We start from the raw sequence: 24,486 nt of genomic DNA, 5'->3' as shown, positions 1-24,486 counted from the left end.
TGTGAAATAATTCAAAATGATCATCTTAAAGAAGTTCAATGAGTTCTAAGAAAGCACAAATAATGACTTAACAAAATCAGAAAAATGATGCATGAACAAAATGAGAATATCAACAAAGAGATAGGAATAATTAAAAAAGAACCAAACAGAATTTCTAGAGCTGAAGACTACAATAACTAAAATTAAAAATTCACTAGAGGGATTCAACAGCAGGCTTGATCAAGCAGAAAAAAGAATCAGTGAACTCAAAGATAGAAAATTTGAAATTATCTACTGAGAGAAGAATAAAAAAGAAGGAAGAAAAGTGAAGGAAGTGTAAAGGAATTATGAGACATCATGAAGCAAATAGCATATGCATTATGAGAATCTCAGAAAAAGTAGAGAAAGTGAAAGATGCAGAAAGCTTATTCAAAAAATTAATGGCTGAAAACTTCTCAAATCTGGAGAGGGAAATAGACATCCAGATTCAGGAATCTTAAAGGAAACAGTCTCATTTACAATAGCATCAAAAGAAATAGAATACTTAGGAACACACTTAAGGAGGTAAAAACCTTGTACACTGAAAACTACAAATCATTGATGAAAGAAATTGACACAAATAAATGGAAAGGTATTCATGTTCGTGGATTTGAGTACTTAACCTTGTTAAAATGTCCATACTACCTAAAGCGATCTACAGATTTAATGCACTTTCTATCAAAATCTCATTTGCAATTTTTATAGAAAAAGAAAAAATTCAAAAATTCAGATGGAACTCCAAAAGACCCTGAATAGCCAAATCAATATTGAGAAATAATAAAGAAGAAAGCTAAGGAACAAATCACATTTTCTGATTTCAAAATATATTACAGAGCTACAGTCAGTAGAACAGTATAGTACTGGCATACAAATAAATATATAGACAAATAGAACAGAATAGAGAATCCAGAGATAAATCCACATACAGTCATCTGATCTTCAACCAGGGTGCCAAAAATATACAAGGAAAGAATAGTCTTCTCAACAAATACTGCTGGGAAAACTGGATATCCACATACAAAACAATGAAAGTGGACTCATCTTAAACACTACATAAAAATCAACTCAAAATGGATTGAAGATTTAAATGTAAAACCTGAAGTTGTCAAACTTCTGGAATCAAATGTAGGGAAAAATCTTCATGACATTGATCTTGGCAATGATTTCTTGGATACTATACAAAAAGCACAGTTAAGAAAAGCAAATTTAGACAAATAGGGCTATGTCGAAGTAAGAAGCTTTCTGTGTAGCAAAGGAAACAATCAACAGAGTGAAAAGACATCATATGAAATGACAGAAAATAGTTGCAAACCATGCAATTGATAAAGGATTAATCTCTAAAATATATAAGGAAATCCTACAACACATTAGCAAATAAACGAGCAACCCTCTTAAAACATGGGCTAAACATTTGAATAGACATTTCTCCAAAGACATACAAATAACCCACAATATATGCAAAGATGTTAAATGTCACTAATCACCAGGGAAATGCAAATAAAAATCACAATGAGATATCATCTCATGCCTCTTAGAATGACTATTATCATAAAAACAAAAGACAAGTGTTGGTGAGGATATAGAGAAATTGGAAAGCTTGCACATTGTTGGTGGGAATGAAAAATGTCTCTGCTATGAAAAACAGTAGTGAGATTTCTCAAAAAGTTAAAAATAGAACTACCATATGATCCAGTAATCCCACTTCTGGGTATTTATCCAAACAATTCAAATAAGGATTGTAAAGAGACATTTACAATCCCATGTTCATTGCAGCATTAGTCTTAAAAGCTAAAATATGGAAACAACCTAAATGTCCCTTGATGGATGAATGAATAAAGAAAATTTGGTAATACATACAATGGAATGTTATTCAGCATTAAGAAGAATGAAATCCTACATTATGTGACAACATGGATAAACTTGGAAGACACTATGCTAAGTGAAATAAGCCCATCACAGAAAGACAAATACTGCAGGATTCCACTTATATGAAGTATCTAAAATAGCCAAACTCATAGAAAAAGAGAGTAGAATTGTAGTTGCCAGGGGCTGGAGGGAAAGGGAAATGGGGAGTTGCTGTTTTCCAGGTATAAAGTTTCCATAATGTAAGACAAATAAGTTCTAAGGATACGCTGATACGATATTGTGCCTGTAGTTTACAATATTGTACTGTGCATTGAAAATTTATTAATAGGGTAGATCTCAGGTTAAGTGTTCTTACCACAATAAAAAGAAAGTTAAAAAAATTAAATAAATAATAAAATAAAATGTGAGAGTTGGCCTAAATTATCTATGGGCATATTATTAGACATTCTGTTTCTCAAAGTGACTTGGCCAAGGTCACAAAGAAATTATTGAGCAGTTTCATTTAATAACTTACACTTAGCAGATAAGGCTTTTCATGATATTTTCAAAGACCAACTTAGATTTCTGGGCTTTAAGTGCACCTGAATGCAACAAGATTAGAAAGCCATATGGTTGAGGTATCTTTGCATTTAGATGGTCAGTGCGCATTGTTTTAAGTTCTCCTCCAAGCGTGCTAGTATTTTTCTAGATCATAAAAGTTTATAATTTTGTACCTAGTATTGTATCTACTATTTCCTTTTTTCTTTGCCTTTTCTTCTGTGGTGGTGATTTTTAATTAGATATTGAATTATACATGGATTAAATATTTTATTATATATGTTTTATTAGTGATTATATTCTTAGGTATATAAGTCATAGGAGCTACAAAAGAACTTCATGAGAACAGGTAAACTTCCATATTACAGAGTAATTAATAAAAGAATAAATGACTTCTTTGTGTTTTCATAACTGATATTAACTATTTAAGTATTTCTGTTTAATTAATGGAAAGTGGTGATTTTTTAACAGAATTGGATGTTACTTTGATTCCCCAGGAATGCATATAAATATAATTTTTTCATTTTTTCCTAAAATAAATTTTAAGTTATAAGAATTTGTCCTATGTGGAGTTTTATCAAGAAACAATTACCCTCATGTAGATAATTTGTCTTTATGTTTATGTGCTTCAATTGTTTAATACAAAAACACCCTTAGCTACTTAATTAAATTAAATAAATGTGACAAAATTCTTATAAACATGGTAAATATAAAGTTCTGTTAAATATTCTAATATGCAAATGTAGTAATAGATCTTGTATGTTTGAAAGAAAAAATGCAAATCTAATTATAGTACTCAATTTCATAACTTTAATTTGAATTTATTTATCAAATAAAATAACAAGTGTACACTGATTTTTTCTAAACTTAAGACAAAAATATCAAAGATAAGACCAAAATATTAATTCTATATATCTATTCTTTTTTTCCAGTTTTATTGAGAAATAATTGACATATATCACTGTATAAGTTGAAGGCATATAACACGATGATTCGATTAACATGTATTGTGAAATGACGTACTATGAAATGTATTGTGAAATGACGACCACAATGGATTCAACTAACATTCATTTTCTCATGTGTACAATAAAAAGAAAAGAAAGAAAAAAAAGGAAAAAAATTTTCTTGTGATATTAGTCATCATGTTATACATCACATCCCTAACAATTTTTTATCTTATAACTGGAAGTTTGTACCTTTTGACCACCTTCCTCCAGTAACCATAAGTCTGATTTCTGTTTCTATAAGTATTTTTTTTTCAGATTCCACATATAAGTGAAATCTTACAATATTTATCTTTCTCTGTCTGACTAATTTCAGTTAGCATAATGCCCTCAAGGTCCATCCATGTTGCTGCAAATAGTAGAATTTCCTTGTTTTTTATGGCTGAATAATATTCCATTATATACCCATTTTTAATTTGAAATTTAACCCAGGGCTAGAAATGTACAAGGAAACAAACAGAAAAACAATTTTATCATTCGAAGTAATTTGAGGTTCCCATTCCATTTCACTGAGTTGGCATATCAATAAGAGGGGTTCAGCTGGAATGCAGGTCTTGATTCTTATTCATAACTCAAATGGTACTCCCTGAGACTTTTTAAAATATATCATTGTTTTAGCAAGAAGCTTATACTATACAAAGATGTCAGGCTCATGGTTGGTGTTCCAAATATTCAATTTAATTGTTCCTTTAGATTTGAATTTGCAAAATCACCTTCCCAGGTTATTGCCGACTATTTTTTCATTTAGTACTTTGTCTGATTTTGCAATTGTTTGGCTGTGTAAACATATTTTACTTATTTTTCTTTTATGATTCTAAAGATAATTTTAAAGTAAATATATTCATAACACTTGTTAAAGAATGACATGACAGACTTTATTCAGGGAAACTATCACAATAGATATAGGGACTAATACAATGCAGTTTTGCAGGAGAGGAAATATATTGAGCTTAACTCCAAATAAAATAAAGAAAAGTAGGGATTTTACAGCCAAGGAGCAGAGTGGGCGGGTCTGTGGATGAAAAGTTATTAAGAGGAAATATCAGGAATAAGAGTGTATTCTGGCTGAATCAACATGACATGATTCTTGCTGAAGGCAGGCCAGGGAAGTCGGAAATCACATGCGGGATGGTGGAAGATGAGGACCCCAATCAGACATTGAGGGTGATCAGATATCAGGGATGGGGAATTATGGCTAAACTGACTTAGCAGAATTTTTATTAAGGTTGCACAATGAAGAGATGAACATAGAAACCCAAAAGTCAGGGCATAGGTGATAAGAGTGTTCAGAAGAGCCTGACTAGAGTTTGGCAAAGGATAGAATCTGTTAATACTTTAAACACAACAAAGTGTTCATCAACATTTAACCAAATGCCAAGCTAGAGTCTCATCTGTCTATTCAAATACTATTTGAATTAAAAAAAATAATAGTTTGTCTCAATTGCTAAAATACTCTAAAAGTTTTCTTGAAATTTCTTCTTTACGCCAACACAGACCAAAAACTTTTATCTTGAATCTGCAATGTATTCATGGGCAGCAAAACAGAGTTATCATTGCATCTGAAAGCACTCTATGGAAAGAACCTCTCCATGGCATTGTAGGGGAGGAAGACATTTCCTCTACTCACTCTAGGTCCTTCTGGCCCAACAACAAGTTAAATTCACATGAGACAGAATAACAGGAGAAAATTAAACAGAGCTTTATAACATGTATACATGGCAGAGGCTCAGGAAAACTGAACAACTTGCCAAAATGGGGGATGATCTCATCTTAAATACCATGTTCAGTTACAAAGGAGGATGTTGGGGGTAGGGGGAGTCAGTTATGGGAGGTTACCGGAAAAGTACCATAAACAAGAGTAAAATTATTATGCAGATTTAAGTCCTTGTCTTCCACATTGATAAGAGTTTTTAGAGTAAGGTCATTTTCCCTTCTTCTTGGTACAGCGAGGAAGACATCTGTACAGATGAAGATTTTCCTTACAAATGTAAATGTCTCTTACAAAGGGCAACTTCTGCTTTTCAGAGTTTCTCTCACGTCTGCAGTTTTTAAAAGTAACCAGTCCAAAATAATCCTCATGCCAAAGAGACTTATGTTCGCATGGCCATCTCCAGTCCCCTACAGCATCAATGCTTCCACTACTTCTGCTTCTATTAGTGCATTGTATCAGTGTTCCTTGTGGTTTTAGGTTATGCTTTTTCCTGGAGATTATTAGGTCTAAAATCCTATTTGCTTTCCCCCTGGAAGAAATTCAGTGGCTAGCTTTCATTTTCACGCTATCACTACTCATTTCTGTGACTAGGAGAAATGGGTGCTATAGTTAAATGCATCAAAGGAGGGATGAAGAGTCAAAGTTATGTTGAATAATGATGCTTCTCTCAAACAAAGTACATGGAGATTAATTAGTTGGGTAATGGATAATTGGCTTAGCTTACACACTGCACCATATCTACATATCATATGTACCTACCTCTTCTCTGGGATTTCAAACAACTTTGCCTTTAAGGCTAGCACCAATGAGGGTTGAGTGAATAATTAGTTTTTCTGTTGCCTGTGGTGTGTGTGATCTTTTTCTGTTTTATTACTGAGAATATGTGTGTGTATATATATATATATATATATATATGAATATACAATTTTAATGGATTTTAATACAATTGTGAGTTCTTTGGAAAGATTAAAAGAGATATTGTGGATGTATTTTATTATCTTGTAGAAGATATGGGTATGGTGGAGGTTAAATCCAGAGCTTAAGTTAATGCACACATTTTGTACTTCCATTGTGTGACCATCTTTAAAACTTTGAAGTGTAGATAATGGGCCTCATCAGTATTGCAGGATACAATACTTCTTACAAGTCCTTGTATGAGTTTTTCCTGACAAATAGAGTCTAAGCAGATGTGAAAGTTTATTCCATAAGGAAAGAGGTCTCAAAACAGGCATATTCAAAGATTTCCTCTAGTAAGAAAATTATATAGAAAAAAAAGGTTAAACTAGAATTTAAAAATAAAAAGAAAGCCACTTCCAGAGCATTAGATTCTGTGAAAAACTGGTTAAAGTTCATTGGGCTCCACTAGAGGTTGATAGTCAACTCTGTGGGATTCCCAGAAGGGGGTCTTAAGCTCATTAAAGTCTGCAAAGCATTTTATCTGGAATGTTAATTTCTTCCTAAAAACAGCTAATCATACTAGACACAAAATTTTGTCCCAAATCAAGGTTGGGACAATTGCCTTTCTGTGTCTCTCCTTTTGACCAAGGTAATCATTTAAGATAATGATCTATTTCATTGTGCTTTGTACTAAGATCATTAATTAATAGCTTAATGAATCATATTTTATTTTTCTTGTATATCAGGAAAATTTGTGCATTGACTCAATTTATACAATGCATATATAGTCACAATTGCAAGAAGTATTGTGTACATGATGATTTTATTTCTTTAATTTAGTCTCTTGTATTAGGGAAGAATTTCCAAACAAATTTCTACAGTGACCTATGGATAGTTACTGTATGTTGTCTATGAATGTGTGCCTTTATATTGTGGTGTTTTGTTTTATTTGGCTTGTTTTGTTTACATAGGTGTAATAGAAGCCACATAAGTTTCCTTCTTTCTAGTCAACAAATCTATAGACTTGCATAACTATGGAAAACCTATTATAGTCTAGGTCAAAGGCTAAATTTATTCTGGCCTTTCATTAAAAAATCCAGGGCTACATTCTGAGAATATTCTTATGGTGCAAGATATGCTCATTTATTAATTTGTATATTCTGCCCATATCAGTTCCTCTGCTTGGAGCCATGAACAAAGGCTTGAGTGCCTCTTTTCTGACTTTCAAATGAAATATCTATAAATATCTTTTGTTCTCCAAATTCTTCAGTGTCTGATAGTGTTCCCAGCCTTCCAGGAAGTGACATGTTTTTCTACCTGTAAGGTTGAGATCATAACTCAGAAAGAAATTACTAGATTAATTTCCTGGAAAGAATTTATAGCCTTGTTTCCACATGTTAAATACAGCTCTTTCTTCTTAACAGAAAGCTTTTCATACTTAATTTAATAAAATTTATCATTAATGTTGAGGATCAAGGCTGCCTCTGCCCCAGGGAGAAGCCCAAGGCGTCCTGCCCTACATATTGATCTATGTCATCCTCATCCTCCCAGAAGCATAGGATGTCCTGACTTAATCTGATCTGATTCTTATCTAAAGTTATAGGACCACCCAATAACCAGATCCCACCTGCACTGATACCATTTTAATGATTTTTCATGATCTTTCCTTTGTCTTATAAAGAAATAACTCACATTTCTATGTCTTATAAATTTAGAGCTAACCCTCAACACATTGCAGCTCTTACTGCCCATGGGTCCTGGTCCCTTGCTACTCCATGCTATTCTCTGATTAAAGAAGCACTACTGCTAGACCTTGAGAGTCCAAGAAATCTTTCTTTCAACTCCTCAACTCACTGAGCCGGCATCAATTAAGTGTATCCTTCTGACAAGGCCATGATAACAAATTTGGTTTTTCTTATTACATCCAGGTAGATAGAAAGACTGATTTTTATTGAGCCCATGAAATTAACTGCAATAGCACAAAAGATAAAAGGAGCAATAAAGGTAATTTACATATCTAACTAGTAACCTGAGAAGTTTTATACTAATGTGCAGTCTATCTATCTATCTACCTATCTATCTACATATCAATAGTATATAAAATCATCAAAGATTGCCAGAAGCACTATCTACAAACGTGTTTTTCTTGATTACACCTTATTATTATTATAAGTAAAATTTAACCAAACCATGTCAAAAACCAAGCCAAAACAAAAACTATTCTTAATTCCAATTAGAGACATTATATTTAAATTCCCATGAGGATTTATTAGCTTGTATTTGTTCTCCATGTTAATATTTCTTAGAGAATGCTTTCCCTTAAAGTAACAGAGATATTAACTGTTCCTCAATTTTGCCAGAGTCTGCCCAGGCAGAAAAGTGCTTTGAATAATTCAATCCCTCCTTCCCTGAATTTGGATGATGTCACATACACAATATTTTTATTTTCATAATTTTTGAGAGGCCATCAAGAGCAATATAGTAATAAAGGAAAAAATTTAAAGTTTATTTTAGGTAAATAATCCTCAAACATGATTTTAAACATTTTTTTCCAATTGGCTTATTAAATTGACAGCAAGAGAATAAGAAGAGGAAAAAGAAGGGGTTCATCCTAAGCCTATTAGACAATGGAATATGTTCTTAAAATGTCAAAAAATATCCCAAATAAATAGCCAGAGTTTCACTCAATCTTGTATTATTTGATTCTTCTCCCATTCTTGAATCAGCAGTATACTTTTAGAAAACCATCTTTTTTCCAGGTAAAATAGACCTGAATATCCCAAATCTTAATTCCTTTAGAAAAAAATACTTGCTTATAGTGATACTATCTCTCTAAGGAATGTGTCACCATGAGTATATCCTCTAGTGCCGTAACTAAGAGTTCCTAGTGTCAAATAAAAATGGCAAGCAATAGGATATATTGGAGAATATGAGGAAGCCATTTGATATAAACCTAATTCGGCCTGACCTTGTCTTTCCAAAAGGGCCTGACTGGGGCTATTGAGCATGCATTGTATATCTGCTTTAGATTTTCCCTATGGCAAGAACAAAGGCCCTTCAGGTAAAGGTGCAACTTCCCTCCCCCTCCCAATGTTGGCATCTCCTTAAGGATTAAGTATCTTTCCTTAGGCTAGAAACGGATTACTGCGCTCACCTGTGAGACCGCCCAGCTGGAGACAATAGACTTGCCTCCTGCTACGCCCACCAAGATAGCAGACCCACTACCTGCTGTGTCCATCAAGTGCTGTGCGGACAGGGCAATCTTGTGACTATTGTGGGAGGGACATTTCAATCATATGTGAAACACCCTCTTTGAGGGTATATAACCGCCCTATGTACCCCCACTTCTTTGGAGTGCTCTGTTCCTTTGTGGAAAGACTCTCCCGGGTTATAATCCTCAGATTTCAGCTCAGAATAAACTCACCCAAATTTTCATTTACAGATTGGTTATGGATTATTTTCATCGACACTAGTATACTTCTTTACACTGAGTCTCTGATGCTTCCAGAAGATCTAATCTCTAGTTTACCGTTTAAAATATAAGCCTACAGTGAAAACACGAGGGAAACATCCTGTTGAAGGCAAGACTGAAAGTTTTTGGTGAGTTATTAAACTTATTAAAATACAAAATTGGAGAAGAGTGGACTCCTCAATAAGAGTATAGGATATACAAGAATGGGACTACCTCTAATCATTTAATAAGAATTTAAAGGTTACTCTGAAAAGATTACATGGGATTTTTATATATTAAGTATTTTTCTACCAATTGTATTCATCAATGATTTTAATGTTCAGATTGTTCCATCTTATATATTTCTTGCTCAAGACCTGAATCAGTTATTCTTTCAAAGAACCCTGGTTCCTTCTGAGAGATTTCAGGCATACTAACCTAACAAATGGCATATTTTCTCATGCTCCTTCAACTTAAAATTTTCAATATGCCAAGGTGCCATATTTTGGAGTAGTGAGTCCAGAATCCCATCAACTTGAAGTAGTTCTTTCACTCTGAGGTCTCATTAATTTGATATACACAGTAAGTACATTTGTTTGTGTATATTTTCTATTTTTAGGAAATCTATTTCTTAATTAATTTTACTATGAATATGCATAATGTTTATTTGTTTATAAATTTAATACTATATAAATATATATATATATATTCATAGAACTCTCCCATCCATATTTTGTCCTCTAATCTGGTCCATCCAACATTCCATAGAAAATAATTTTTATTTTTCATTATCTTTCCAGTGGCTATAGATTTCTTATGTTAAATTTATATTCTGTTGGAGAAGGAAAGGATCAAGATGGCAGAGTAGGAAGATCTTGAGTTCACCTCTTTCCACAGACACAACAAAACTACAACTACATACAGAGCAATTATCTCAGTTACCTCTGCACCGGGACTTGGAGAATGTGAGTTTTAGGGATGCAATGTAAACACCTATACTAGGAATTCAACTATGGTATGGGTAGGAGGGCAGAGATGCAGTCAAGTCAGAACCCATATCCCCAGTGCAACGACCAACAAATGTGAGGAATATCACAACCACAGAGGTTCTCCCAGATGAGCAAGAAGCCCAAGCCCCACATTGGGTTCCCCAGCCCAGGGCACCTGTACCAGGAAGATGAGCTTCCATAAACATCCCCATAAACATCTGGCTTTGAAAACCAGCAGGGCTTACATTGAGGAGAACTATCAGAAACCAAGACTCCACTCTTTAAGGGCATGCACATGAACTCACTTGTTCCAAGTCCCAGAACAGAAGCAACAGTTTCAAAATGCCTGGGTTACATGTAAGAGATTCATTGACTAATTTAATGGCATATGTTGGAGGAGAAAGGATCTGTTGGAACTTTCTCTGGGGATATAAGTGCTGGTGGATGCCATGTTTTTACTCCCATTCTACCTAGCTGGCCCAGCCCTAGAAGGCACTATTAGTGACACTGCCCATCTATCTTGCCAGCATCACTCATCTCACCCTAGCATTCACCTGAAGATTAACCACATTCAACCTGTTCACATCAGCTGACACTCCTCTAAAGCAACTCTTAACCAACCCCACCCAGTGGGTAGTATTGGCCACCATCAGAGCCCACCTAAAGTGGCTCCCACTCTGCTGGGCCTGCCCCACATGTAAGCATGCCTGCAGCAATTGTGACATAGGCACAACAGAAGAGTGAATGCAGTATACATAGGGGACACATCTGGAGCACCTGGCTGTAGTGACCAGGGAGGATTACACTATGGGGCCCCACAGACACCTTCTACTTAAGGCCAACCCTTCAAGACAGGGAGACATAGCTGATCTACCTAATACAGAGAAACATAGAGAGTCACTCAAAATTAGGAGACAGAGGAATATGTTCCAAACATAAGAAAGAAAAAAACAAAACCTCAGAAAAAGAACTAAATGAAACAGAGATATTCAATCTAACAGATAGAGTTCAAAATAATGGTCATAAGGATGCTCACGATACTCAAGGAAAGAAGGAAGAACACACTGATAAATTTGACAAAGAGACACAAAAAATGAACAAATCAGAGATGAAGAATAAAACAATTGAAATGAAAAATACACTAGAAGGAATCAATAGCAGATCAGATGATGCAGAAGAATGGATCAGCAATCTGGAAGACAGGGTAGTACAAATCACCCAACCAGAACAGCAAAAAGAAGAGAGAATTTAAAAACTTAGGATAGCATACGGGGCCTCTGGGACAACAATAAAAGTACCAGCATTTGCATTATAGGAGTCCCAGAAGGAGAAGAGAGAAAAAAAGGGCAGAAAACCTACTTGAAGAAACAATGGCTGAGAATTTCCCCAACCTAATGAAAGAAACAGACATTCAAGTCCAGGAAGCACAGAGTCACAAATAAAACAAACTCAAAGAGATCCATATCAACACATTATAATTAAAATGTCACAAATTAAAGAGAAAGAATCTTAAAACCAGAGAAAGAAAAACAACCAGTTACATACAAGGAAATCTCCATAAGACTATCAGCTGATTTTTCAGTGGAAACTTTATAAGACAGAAGAGAGTGGAATCCTATATTCAAAGAGCTGAAAAGAAAAACTTACAACAAGAATACTCTGCCAAGTAAGATTATCATCCAGAATTGAAGGAAAGTTAAAGAGTTTCCCAGACAAGCTAAAGGTAAAGGAGTTCATCACCACTAAAATGTCCTTATAAGAAATGTCAAAGTGACTTCTTTAAATGGAAAAAAAGGCCAAAACTAAAATAAGAAAATCATGAAAGAAAAAATCTCACTGTTAATGGCAAATGAACAGTAAAAGTAGTGGGAAAAATTGTTATATAGCAAGTTTGAAGGTTAAAAGACAAAAGCAGTAAAAACATCTATATCTACAATAATTAGTTAAGGGATAGACAAAATGAAAATAATGTGACACCAGAAACATAAAACATTGGTGGAGTAAAAAGGTAGTTCTTTTAGAATGAACTCAAACTCAAGTGACCTTCAACTTAAAATTGACTGCTATCGGTTGTTATTTATAAACTTAATGGTAACCACAAACCAAAAACCTATAATAGATAAACAAAAAGCAGAGAAAAAATACAAACATAACATTAAAAATGGTCATCCAAACAGTATGGAAGAGAGCAAGAGAAGACGAAAGAAACAGAGGATAACTACAAAAAAATCAGAAAACAATGAACAAAATGGAAAAATGTATATATCTATCAAAAATTACTTTAAATGTAAATCGACTACATGCTCCAATCAAAAGACATAGGGTGGTTGAATGAATAAGAAAATAAGACCCAGCTATACATTGCCTACAAGAGACTCACTTCAGATCTAGAGACAAACACAGGCTGAAAGTGAAGTGAAGGAAAAAGATATTCCATGCAAATAGAAACAAAAATAAATCTGTGCTAGCAACTCTTAAGTGAGACAAAATAGACTATAAAACAAAGAACATAACAAGAGGAAAAGAAGGAAATTTCATAACTATAAGGGGCTCAATCCAACAAGAGGCAATAACACTCATAAATACATATGCACCCAACATAGGAGCACCTAAATACATAAAGCAAATATTAATAAGCATGAAGGGAGAAATTGACAGGAACACAATAGTAGTAGGGGACTTACATCCCACATACATCAATGGATAGATAATCAGACAGAAAATCAAGAAAACTTTTGCCTTAAATGATGCATTAGACCAGATGGACTTAATAGATATATAGAGCACATTCTATTTAAAAATAGCAGAATATACATACTTTTCTAGTGCATATGGACCATTATCCAAAATAGATCACATGTTAGGCTACAAAACAAGTCAATAAATTTGTGGAGATTGAAATCGTGTCAAGCATCTTTTCTGCCTATAATGATACAAAACTAGAAATCAATTACCAGAAGAAAAGGGGATAAAACAAAAATAGCTGCAGGCTAAACAACCTGCTACTAAACAACCAGTGGATTAACAAAGAAATTAAAAAGGAAATAAAAAAATACTTTGAAACAAATCAAAATTGAAACACAATATTCCAAAATCTATAGGTCACAACAAAAGCAGTTATGAGAGGGAAATTTTAGTAATACAGCTCTACCTGAGGAAACAAGACAAATCTCAAATAAACAATCTAATCTTATACCTAAAGGAACTATAAAAAGAAAAACAAACAAGCCCAAAGTTAGTAGAAAATGACAGTAGTATTGATCAGAGTGGAAATAAATGAAATAGAGACTTAAGCAATAGAAAAATCAATGAAACTAAGAGATGTTTCTTTGAGAAGATAAACAAAATTTATGAACTTTTAGCCAGACTCAACAAGAAAAAAAGAGAGAGAGGGTTCAAATAAATAAAATCATAAATGAAAGAGAAGTTACAACCAACACTATAAAAATACAATGGATTATAAGAGATTGTTATGAACAATTATACACCAACAAATTGAATAGCCTAGATGAAATGGATAAATTCCTGGAAACGTAAAATTTTGCAAGACTGACTCAGAAAGAACTAGAAAATCCAAGCAGATTGATTACTCTAATGAAATTGAATCAGTAATCAAAACACTCCAAACAAACAAAAGTCCAGGACCTGATGAATTCACAGGCAAATTCTACCAAACATTCAAAAAAGAATTATTATATATCCTTCTCAAAATATTCCAGAAAATTGAAAAGGAATGCTTCCAAACTCATTTTATGAGGCCAGCATTACCCTGATACCAAAAACAGACAAGGAAACTACAAAAAAAATTGCAGGCCAATATTCCTGTGGAACATAGATGAAAAAATCCTGAACAAAATATTAGCAAATGAGAACTCAACAATAAACTCAAATACACCGTGATCAAGTGGTATTTATCTGAGGGATGCAAGGATGGTTCAATATCTATAAATCAATCAATGTGATACTCCACATTGACAAAATGAAAGAAAAAATACAATCATCTCAATAAATGCTGAAAAAGCATTTGACAAATTCAACATCCATTTATGACAACTCTCAACAAAGTGAGTATAGAGGAAACTTACCTCAAGATAATAAAGGCCATATATGACAAATCTACAGCTAACATCATGCTCAATGGTGAAAAATGAAAAACCATTTCTTGAAGATCAGGAACAAGACAAGGATACACAGTCTTAACACTTTTATTCAACATAGCATCGAAAGTTCTAGTCATAGCATTCAGACAAGAAAAAGAAATAAAATGCATCAAAATTGGAAAGGAAGAAGTAACACTGTCACTATTTACAGGTGACATAATACCATATACAGAAAACCCTAAAGGCCCCACCAGAAAAATATTGGAACTAATAAATGAATTCAGTAAAGTTTCAGGTCAGGATATAAAACAACATACAGAAATCTATTGCTTTTCTATATACAAATAACAAACAATCAGAAAGAGAAATTAAGAAACCAATTCCATTTACAACTTCATCAAAAAGAATAAAATAAATTTAGGCCTAAATCTAACCAAAAAGGTGCAAGACCTGTACTCTGAAAACTATAAAACATTGATGAAAGCAGTCAAAAGTGAAACAAATAAATGAAAGATGTACTGTGTTCATGAATTGGAAGAACTAATATTGTGAAAATGTCCGTACTGCCGAAAGCTACCTATAGATTCAACGAAATCCCTATTGAAATACCAATGGCATTTTCACAGAACTAGAGCAAATAATCCTGAAACTTGTATGGAACCACAAACAACCCAGAATAGCTAAAGCAATTTTGAGAAAGAAGAACAAAGCTGGAGGTATTATGCTCCCTGATTTCAAACAATATTACAAAGCTATAGTAATCAAAACTGTATGGTATGGCATAAAAAACAGACACAGATCAATAGAACAGAATAGAAATAAACCCACACTTATATATTTAGCTAATATATAACAAGGCAAGAATATACAATGGGGAAAAGATAGTCTTTTCAGTAAATGGTGTTGGGAAAACTAGACAGCTATTCACAAAAGAATGAAACTGTACCACTTTCTTAAACCATATGCAAAAATAATCTCAAAATGGATTAAAGACTTAAATGTAAGACCTGAACCAAAAAACCTTCTAGAAGAAAACATGGGCAGTCAGCTCTGACATCAGTCTTAGCAATATTTTTTTTGATCTGTCTCCTTAGTCAAGGGCAACAAAAGCAAAAATAAACAAATGGGACTACATCAAAATAAAAAGCTTTCACACATGGAAGGAAACCATCAACAAAATAAAAAAGCAACCTACTGAATGGGAGAAGATGTTTGCAAATGATATATCCAGTAAGGAGTTAATATCTAAAGTATATGAAGAACTTGTACAGCTCAATATAAAAAACAAAATCTGACTAAAAAATAGGCAGAGGAACTGAATAGACATTTTTCCATACAGATGCCTATTAAACAGGCACATTAAACGATGCTCTACATCAGCAATCCTAAGGGAAATACAAATCAAAACCACTGTGAGATTTCGCCTCACACCTGTCAGAACAGCTAATATCAAAAAGACAAAAAATAACAAACACTAGCAAGGATATAGAGAAAAGCAAACCCTCACACACTGTTGGTAGGAATGTAAATTGGTGTGGTCGCTATGGAAATCAGTATGGAAGTTCCACAAACAATTAAGAATAGGACTACCATATGATCCAGCCAATCTACTTCTAGGCAGTTATCTGAAGGAAACAAAAACACTAATTTGAAAAGATATGTGCACCTCTATGTTCATTTCAGTATTATTTACAATAGCCAAGATATGAAAGCAACCTAAATGTCCATCAAAAGATGAATAAGGATGCGGTATATATATATATATATACAATGGAATGTTATTCAGCAATAAAAGAAAGAATGAAATCTTTCCACTTGCAACAATGTTGATGGACCTAGAGGGTATTATGCTAAGTGAAATAAGTTAGAAAAAGTCAAATACAAGTTGCACTTATGCGTGGAAGCTAGAAAACAAAACAAAATGGAAACAAACTTATAGATACAAAGAACAAACTGGTGGTTGACAAAGCAGAGGTGGTGGGAGGATGGGCAAAATAGGTGAAGGGCATTAAGAGGTACAAGCTTCCAGTTATAAAATGAATAGGTCACAAGGATGTAATGCACAGCATAGGGAATATAGTAAAATATATTTTTAAAACTTTATATGGTGATAGACGGTTACTAGACTTACTGTGGTGGTCATTTCATAATGTATATAAATGTCGAATCACTATATTGAATCCCTGTGACTAATATAATATTAATACAATATAATATAATACTTGTATGTCAACTATACTTCAATCAAAACATTATATCCTGCCACTTTAATAAATTGTCTTCTTATAGTGTTTAGTTTTTCTATTGTTTCTCTTGGGTTTTCAATATACACAATCTTGCCATATGCTAAGAGAGATGGGTTTATATATTCTTATATGTCCAATTAATTTTTCTTGTATTTGATTGTTATTGACTAATAGGTAAAATTCAATATTAAATAATAATTGAGATTGCAGATATCCTTATCTTATTACTAGCATTTTCTCCAGGTTTCACCATTAAGTAGGGTTCTTGATTTCAGGACTTGTGTGTGTGTGTGTGTGTGTGTAAAATAAATGGTGTGCAGCAGGCTGGGAATCCTCTCTCTCTCTCTTTTATGGGGAAATCTCCAAGGAAAGAAAGAAGGTATTTAGAAGAGGATCAAGTCAAATGCTAATGACAGATTTCCTGGCAAACAAACTATTGGCATTTGCTTGTAGGAGAGTCCTTATCTAAGGAATACTTTTAGCAGAAGGTGCTTTCTCTAAAATTCCTTATATTAAAAAAGAAAGCTGGAGTATCTGCTCTGTAATCATCAGAACATAAAATGGAGATATTTCATGACTGAAAGAATTCCATCCTGTGTAAGTCATATAACCCCACACATCACTTAGGGACCTCATATTTTAATCTTATCTGGAGCATGTCTTGTACAGTATGAAAGGACTGGGAGAACTGCATGATTGGTTCTGGATTTTTTCCTACTTCACTTTTGTGTAACTATTACTTGTGACAATTTAATTATTAGTAAAGCTTGACAGTGGGTATGATCTTTAACCCTGATGAATCTGATTTGATAATCTAATCCTTTGTATTTTCTTGGATTGGTGCCATCAAGAAGCAATGCCATTCAGACTCATATATCATAAGGACTAGAAAGGAGAAGATAGAAAAACATGATGAGAATTTGATGCCAGAATGGCTGCCTACCCATCCTTGTTATGAAGTAGCAGTTTATGAGGCATAAATCTTATCAATGGAATTTGGAGGAAGTCGGCTTAGATCTGGGGAAAATAACTAAGTGAATAGACAAGGAGTGCCAGGCAGAAAGAAAATTAAGCAAAATTCTATGCCCTGGCTCTTGTGGGCAACCCTCGTATAAGCTAGATTCTCTCTATATATACAAATATATATATAAAAGGGAATAATGGTAACAGTAAAAACAATAACCCTACTTTTTTCCTGTCACTGGAAAGTCTTCTCATGTTTCTGTATCTATGTAAAGAAATAGATGCTGCATTAACTTGATTAAAGTAACTCAGTAAAACCAATGGTTACATGACAAGAATAACAGGTAGCTGGAGACTATAACAAGGTGACTATGGAATCCTGAAGATGCTTTGTTAAGAGTTAGGCCATTTACAGAGAAATACCAATAAAAACCTATTGAATTAATTTTGGCTTACATTTTAGAATTAATAACCAGTCAGATATGTTGCTAATTCTATATGATGCTTAATGGAAGGGGTCATTTGGGTTGGAGATAAATACTTATATAGTTACAATTTGTGAGCAGATACTGCAAATGACCTGCTACAGTGAGCAGAGGTAGAGGTTAGTCATGTTTACAATAATAAAGGTAATTACTCCACCTGTTCTCAAACCCACAAATGCAGTACACTTTAAAAACCCAGAAAGAATAATGCAATGCAAATAACCCTAGATTGACTTTACCAAGACTATAGAAATATACTTAATTTAATACCATTCATGAAGATTTTGATTGGTGCTGCATTAATGCAGTTTCCTGTTCTTGGACATGGTAAGCAAACTTACTTTTGCACTTCTTCTGTAAACCTATTCTTGAAAGGTCAGGAGAATATTCAGGAGGCAGTAACTTACCTCAGGTACACTTAGCATTTGGGGCTTCATGATGGAAAAAGATAGAGAGCAGGAAAGGAAGAAGAAAAAAAATGGGTTTGGAATTCATAACTGGTGAACTTGTCTGAAGAACTCGATGAAGCAAAGAAGAAATTGATGGAATTTCCAATAAGAAGTTGATAATATAATCAAAATTTAGAGAGTGTGGAGTGACATCAGCAACATGGTGGAGGGAGCTGTTCCTTTTGTCTCTCCCCCTTTGAACTACAACTAAATAGACATTCACAGAATAACAGAGGATACCCACACAGCACATATGGACCCCTGAGAGACCCAGGCAGTTATACATTTGAAGGGGTATGGATTACCCTTGGGAGGTAGTGGAGATAAGTGAGCACTCTTCAGCCCCCAGCACCCCTGTACATGTGTGCAACTGCTCTCCTGGCTCTAGCGCCCATAGCACCACTGTGGCCCCAAGGATGGGGACATGCCTTGGCATGACTGGGAGAACAGGTGATGGCAGTCCTGAGCCCCCACATGATCACTTTCCCATCTGGTAGGAGAGCCCACAGTGCTGCTGCAGTCGCCAGGGAGCAGTCCAGGCTCGGACTCAGTGGGGAGGCCCACCTATCAAGCACAATGGCTGGTGTGACCTAGAAGGAAGTGGCAGCAGATCTGCATGCCCAGGTGAAAAAGTTCCTGGTCGCTGCCAATGCCCATAGTATCACTGCAGCCCAAAAGGGGAGAGTGCCTCTTGGCAAGACTGTGAGAGTAGGTGGCAGCAGCCCTGAGCCCCCATGTGATTGCTTTCTCATAATAATTGACCTAAAAGGAGATATTAACAGAAAAACAATAACAATAGGGGACCTTAACACCCCACTATCATCAATGGCTAGATCAATCAGACAGAAAGTTAACAAGGAAATAGAGGAACTAAACAAAAAACTAGAGCAGGTGGATGTAATAGATACATATAGAACACTCCATCCAAAATCAGCAGAACACACATTCATCTCACAGGCACATGGAACATTCTCAAAGACAGAACATATGTTGAGAAACAAGGCAAGCCACAATACGTTTAAGAAGATTCAAATCATATCCAGCAGATTTTCTGGTCATTATGCTGTGAAACCAGAAATAAACTACAAGAAAAAAGCTGGGAAAGTGATAAACATGTGGAGACTAAAAAATATGCTTCTGAAAAGCCAATGGGTCATTGAATAAATTAAAGGAGAAATCAAAGAATATCTGGAGACAAATGAAAATGAAAATTCACCATATAAATTCATATGGGATGCAGCAAAAGCAGTGCTAAGAGGGAAATTAATAGCAATACAGGCCCACATTAATGAACAAGAAAGATCTCAAATAAGCAATCTTAAACTACACCTAACAGAACTTGAAAAAGAACAAAGTGAAGAGTCAGCAAAAGTGGGGAAATAATAAAAATAAGAGCAGAAATAAATGAAATTGAACCCAAAAAGCAGTGGAAAGGGTCAATGAAACTAAGAGCTGGTTCTTTAAGAAGATGAACAAGATTGACAAAGAATTAGCCAGATTCACTAAGAAAAAAAGAGAGAAGGCTCAAATAAATAAAATTAGAAATGAAAGAGGAGTAATTACAACAGATACCACAGAAATACAAAGGATTATAAAAGAATATTATGAAAAACTATATGCCAATAAATTGGACAATCTAGAAGAAATAGATAAATTCTTAGACTCATACAACCTCCCAAAACTGAACCAAGAAGAAATAGAGAACCTGAACAGCCCAATTACAATTAAAGAGATTGAAACCATAATCAAAAACCTCCCCCAAAATAAAAGCCCTGGGCCAGATGACTTTTCTGGAGTATTCTACCAAAAATTCAAAGATTTAGTATGTATCCTTCTCAAACTACTCCAAAAAATTGAAAAAGATGGAACACTTCCTAACACATTTTATGAGGCCAACATCACCCTTATCCCAAAGCCAGATGAGGACAACACAAAGAAGGAAAATTACAGCCCAATGTTACTGATGAACATAGATGCAAAAATCCTCAACAAAATATTGGCAAATCAGATGTAGTAATACATCAAAAGGATTACACATCATGAGCAAGTGGAATTCATACCAGGGATTCAGGGATGATTCAACATTCAGAAATCAATTAATGTGATACACCACATTAATGAAATGACCAATAAAAAGTACATGATCATCTCAATAGATGCTGTGAAAGAAGTTGACAAGATCCAACATCAATTTATGATAAAAACTTTCAATATAATGGTATAGAAGGAAATTACTTCAACATAATAAAAGCCATATATGACAAACACACAGCCAACATCACTCTCAATGAGGAAAAACTGAAAGTCATCTCTCAGAACAGGAACAAGACAAGGGTGCCCACTATTGTCACTCTTATTCAACAAGGTATTGGAGATTTTGGCTGGAGCAATTAGGCAAGAAAAAGAAATAAAAGCTATCCATGTTTGCAAGGAAGAAGTAAAACTCTCAGTGTTTTCAGATGACATTATTCTATATATATAGAAAATCATAAAGAATCCATCAGCAAACTATTAGAAACAATCAACAACTACAGTAAAGTTGCAAGGTACAAAATCCACTTACAAAAATCAGTTGCATTTATATACTCCAATAACGAACTAACAGAAAGAGAAGTCAACAATATAATGCCACATACAATCTCAACAAAAAGAATAAAATATCCAGGAATAAATTTAACCAAGGAGGTCAAAGACCTACATAATGAAATCAATAAGATATTATTGAAAGAAATCAGTGATGACATAAGGAAATGGAAAGATATTCCATGCTCTTGGATTGGAAGAATTAACATAGTTAAAATGTCCGTTGTTCCTAAAACAATCTACAGATTCAATGAAATCCCAATCAGAATCCCAATGACATTCATTACAGAAATAGAAGAAAGAATCCTAAAATTCATATGGGGCAAGAAAAGACTCTGAAGAGCTAAAGCAATCCTGAGCAAAAAGAACAAAGTTGGAGCTATCACAATACCTGACTTCAAAATATACTACAAAGCTATAGTGATCAAAACAGCATGGTATTGGTACAAAAACAGGCACACAGATCCATGGAACAGAATTGAAACCCCGGAAATAAAACCACACATCCACGTACAGTTAATCTTTGACAAAGGAGGCAAGAACATAAAACAGAGAAAGGAAAGTCTCTTCCTTAAATGGTGTTGGGAATAGTGGAAAGCCACGTGCAGGAGAATGATAGTAGATCATTATCTTTCACCATATAGAAAACTTAACTCAAAATGGATTAAAGACTTGAGGGTAAAACATGAAACCATAAAAATCCTAGAAGAAAATATAGTCAGTACACTCTTTGACATTGATCTTAGAAGGATATTTTAGAATACCACATCTACTCAGGCAAGGGAAACAAAAGAAAAAATAAACAATGGGACTTCTTCAGACTAAAGAGCTTCTGCAAGCTAAAGGAAACCAGGAACAAAATGAAAAGACAACCCACCAACTGGGAGAAAACAGTTGCAAATCATCTATCTGACAAGGGGTTAGTCTTCAAAATATATAAAGAACACACAAAACTCAACAACAAAAAAACCAAGCAACCTGAACAAAAAATGGACAGGGAAGTGAACAGACATTTTCCCAAAGAAGCTATATAGATGCTCAACAGGCACATGAAAAGATTTTTAACAGCACTAATCATCAGAGAAATGCAAATCAAAACAATGAGACATCACCTTACACCTGTTAGAATGGCTGTAATTATCATGACAAAAAAACCCCACAATTGTTGGAGAGGATATTGAGAAAAGGGATTCTTCATACACTGCTGGTAGGAATGCAAACTGGTGTGGTCACTAGGGAAAGCAGTATGGAGATTTCTCAGAAAATTAGAAATAGAAATACCATATGACCCAGCTATTCCACTGCAAGGTATTTATCCAAAGAATTTGAAATCAACAACTCAAAGAGACTTATGCACCCCTATGTTCATCGAAGCATTATTCATAATATCCAAGATATGGAAGCAACCCATTGACTGATGAATGGATATAGAAGATGTCGTATATATATACAATGGAATACTACTCGGCCATAAAAAAAGACAAATTCATCCAATTTGCAACAACATGGATGGAACTTGAGGATATTATGTTAAGTGAAATAAGCCAGAGAAAGACAAACACCATATGATTTCACTCACATGTGGAAGATAAACAAATACATGGACAAAGAGAACAGACTAGTGGTTGCCAGAAGTGCAGGGGTTTGGGAGGTGGGCATAAGTGTTGAAGGGGCACATATATACAGTGACTGACAAGTAATAATGTACAATTGAAATTCCAGACTCTTATAGACTATTATGACCTCAATAAAACTAAAAAAAATTAGGATATGTAAATAGGTTCTGCACCCCAATTCCAACATAGGGGGAGGAGGTTTCTAAATCACCAACAAGCAATTCTCAGGACACCATCTGTGTGTCCTACAAGTCAATTCAATTCTGACACTACCTACCCAGAGATAGCATCAGATTCCACAGGTGAAGGGTTCAATCCTATAAGAACACCCCAATTCCAGATTCCAATTGCAAGCCTAAATTATTCTCTGTTCTTCTGACCCACTGGCTGTAGATTGGAAGTTCCAATGACCTTTTCTTCGGATTTGATTAATTTGCTAGAGTGCTTATAGAACTCAGAGTAACATTTTACTTACTATATTATTGGTTTATTATAAAAGGATATTACTCAGGCATAGCCTAATGGAAGGGATGCTTAGGGTAAGGTATGGAGAAAGGACATTCAAATTCCATGTCATCTCTGAGTGCACCACTCTCCCTGAATCTCCACGTGTTTGCTAACCCAGAAGATCTTTGAACCCAGTTCTTTTGGGTCTTTATGGAGGCTTCATTACACAGGCATAATTGATTAAATCATTGGCCATTGCTGATCTATTCAACATCCAGCTTCTCTCCCCTTCTTGAAGGTCAGGGGCTGGGAAAGAAAATTCTGACCCTCTAAAATTATGGTTGGTTCCCCTGGCAACCAGGGACCGCATCCTTAGATGTGGCCTAAAAGTCACCTCATTAACATAGAAAAGACACTTTTATGGCTTTCATCTCTTAGGGAATTCCAAGAGTTTTAAAGGCTCTGTGCCAGAAATTGGGACAAAGATCAAATATATATTTCTTATTATAAATCATATCACAGTGGGAGAAAATTGTTATCCCAACCTCACCTTTTAAAGTGCTAGGACAAATGTGTGCTACCTATTCTAGTTTGGAGGTATTCAGATTCAGTTAGGAGGATCATGACTTAGAAAAGAAAGCATTTGTATAAGATGCAGAATTTAGACCCCCAATGCAAACCACAGAATCTGAAAATCATTGCCTCAGAAGCTGAGATCTGCTTTACCAACCCTCAGTATGAAATCTTAGACTGTATGCAACAATTTGGGTCAATTGACCAGTTTTACCAAAATGTAAAGCTATTTAGGATTGCTAGATATATCGCACTCAATCTAGATCAGCCCCTATGAGCCATAGGGATGATGCTCTGAAAGGCATCAAGGGACCCAAGAGTATATGATTTTGCCATAATCGAGAAGATCAAGACAGGGTAGACACTAATAATTGAAAAAGAGACTGGAGGGACTATTTTGTAGAGGCATTTCCTTTACTTAAAGACAATTAAAATAAGTAATATGAATGGAGCTTATTGCCTTTACTTTTTTCAAGCTCCATACTTCTCTTTTATTTTGTTTAATTATAATTTTTTTTGCTTTAATACTTCTTATTGAGATACATTCA

This window comes from Equus caballus, chromosome X (assembly GCF_041296265.1).
Source record: "Equus caballus isolate H_3958 breed thoroughbred chromosome X, TB-T2T, whole genome shotgun sequence".
NCBI classification, from domain to species: domain Eukaryota; kingdom Metazoa; phylum Chordata; class Mammalia; order Perissodactyla; family Equidae; genus Equus; species Equus caballus.
The sequence above is the reverse complement of the archived record's forward strand: the minus strand, read 5'-3'. Positions refer to the sequence as shown.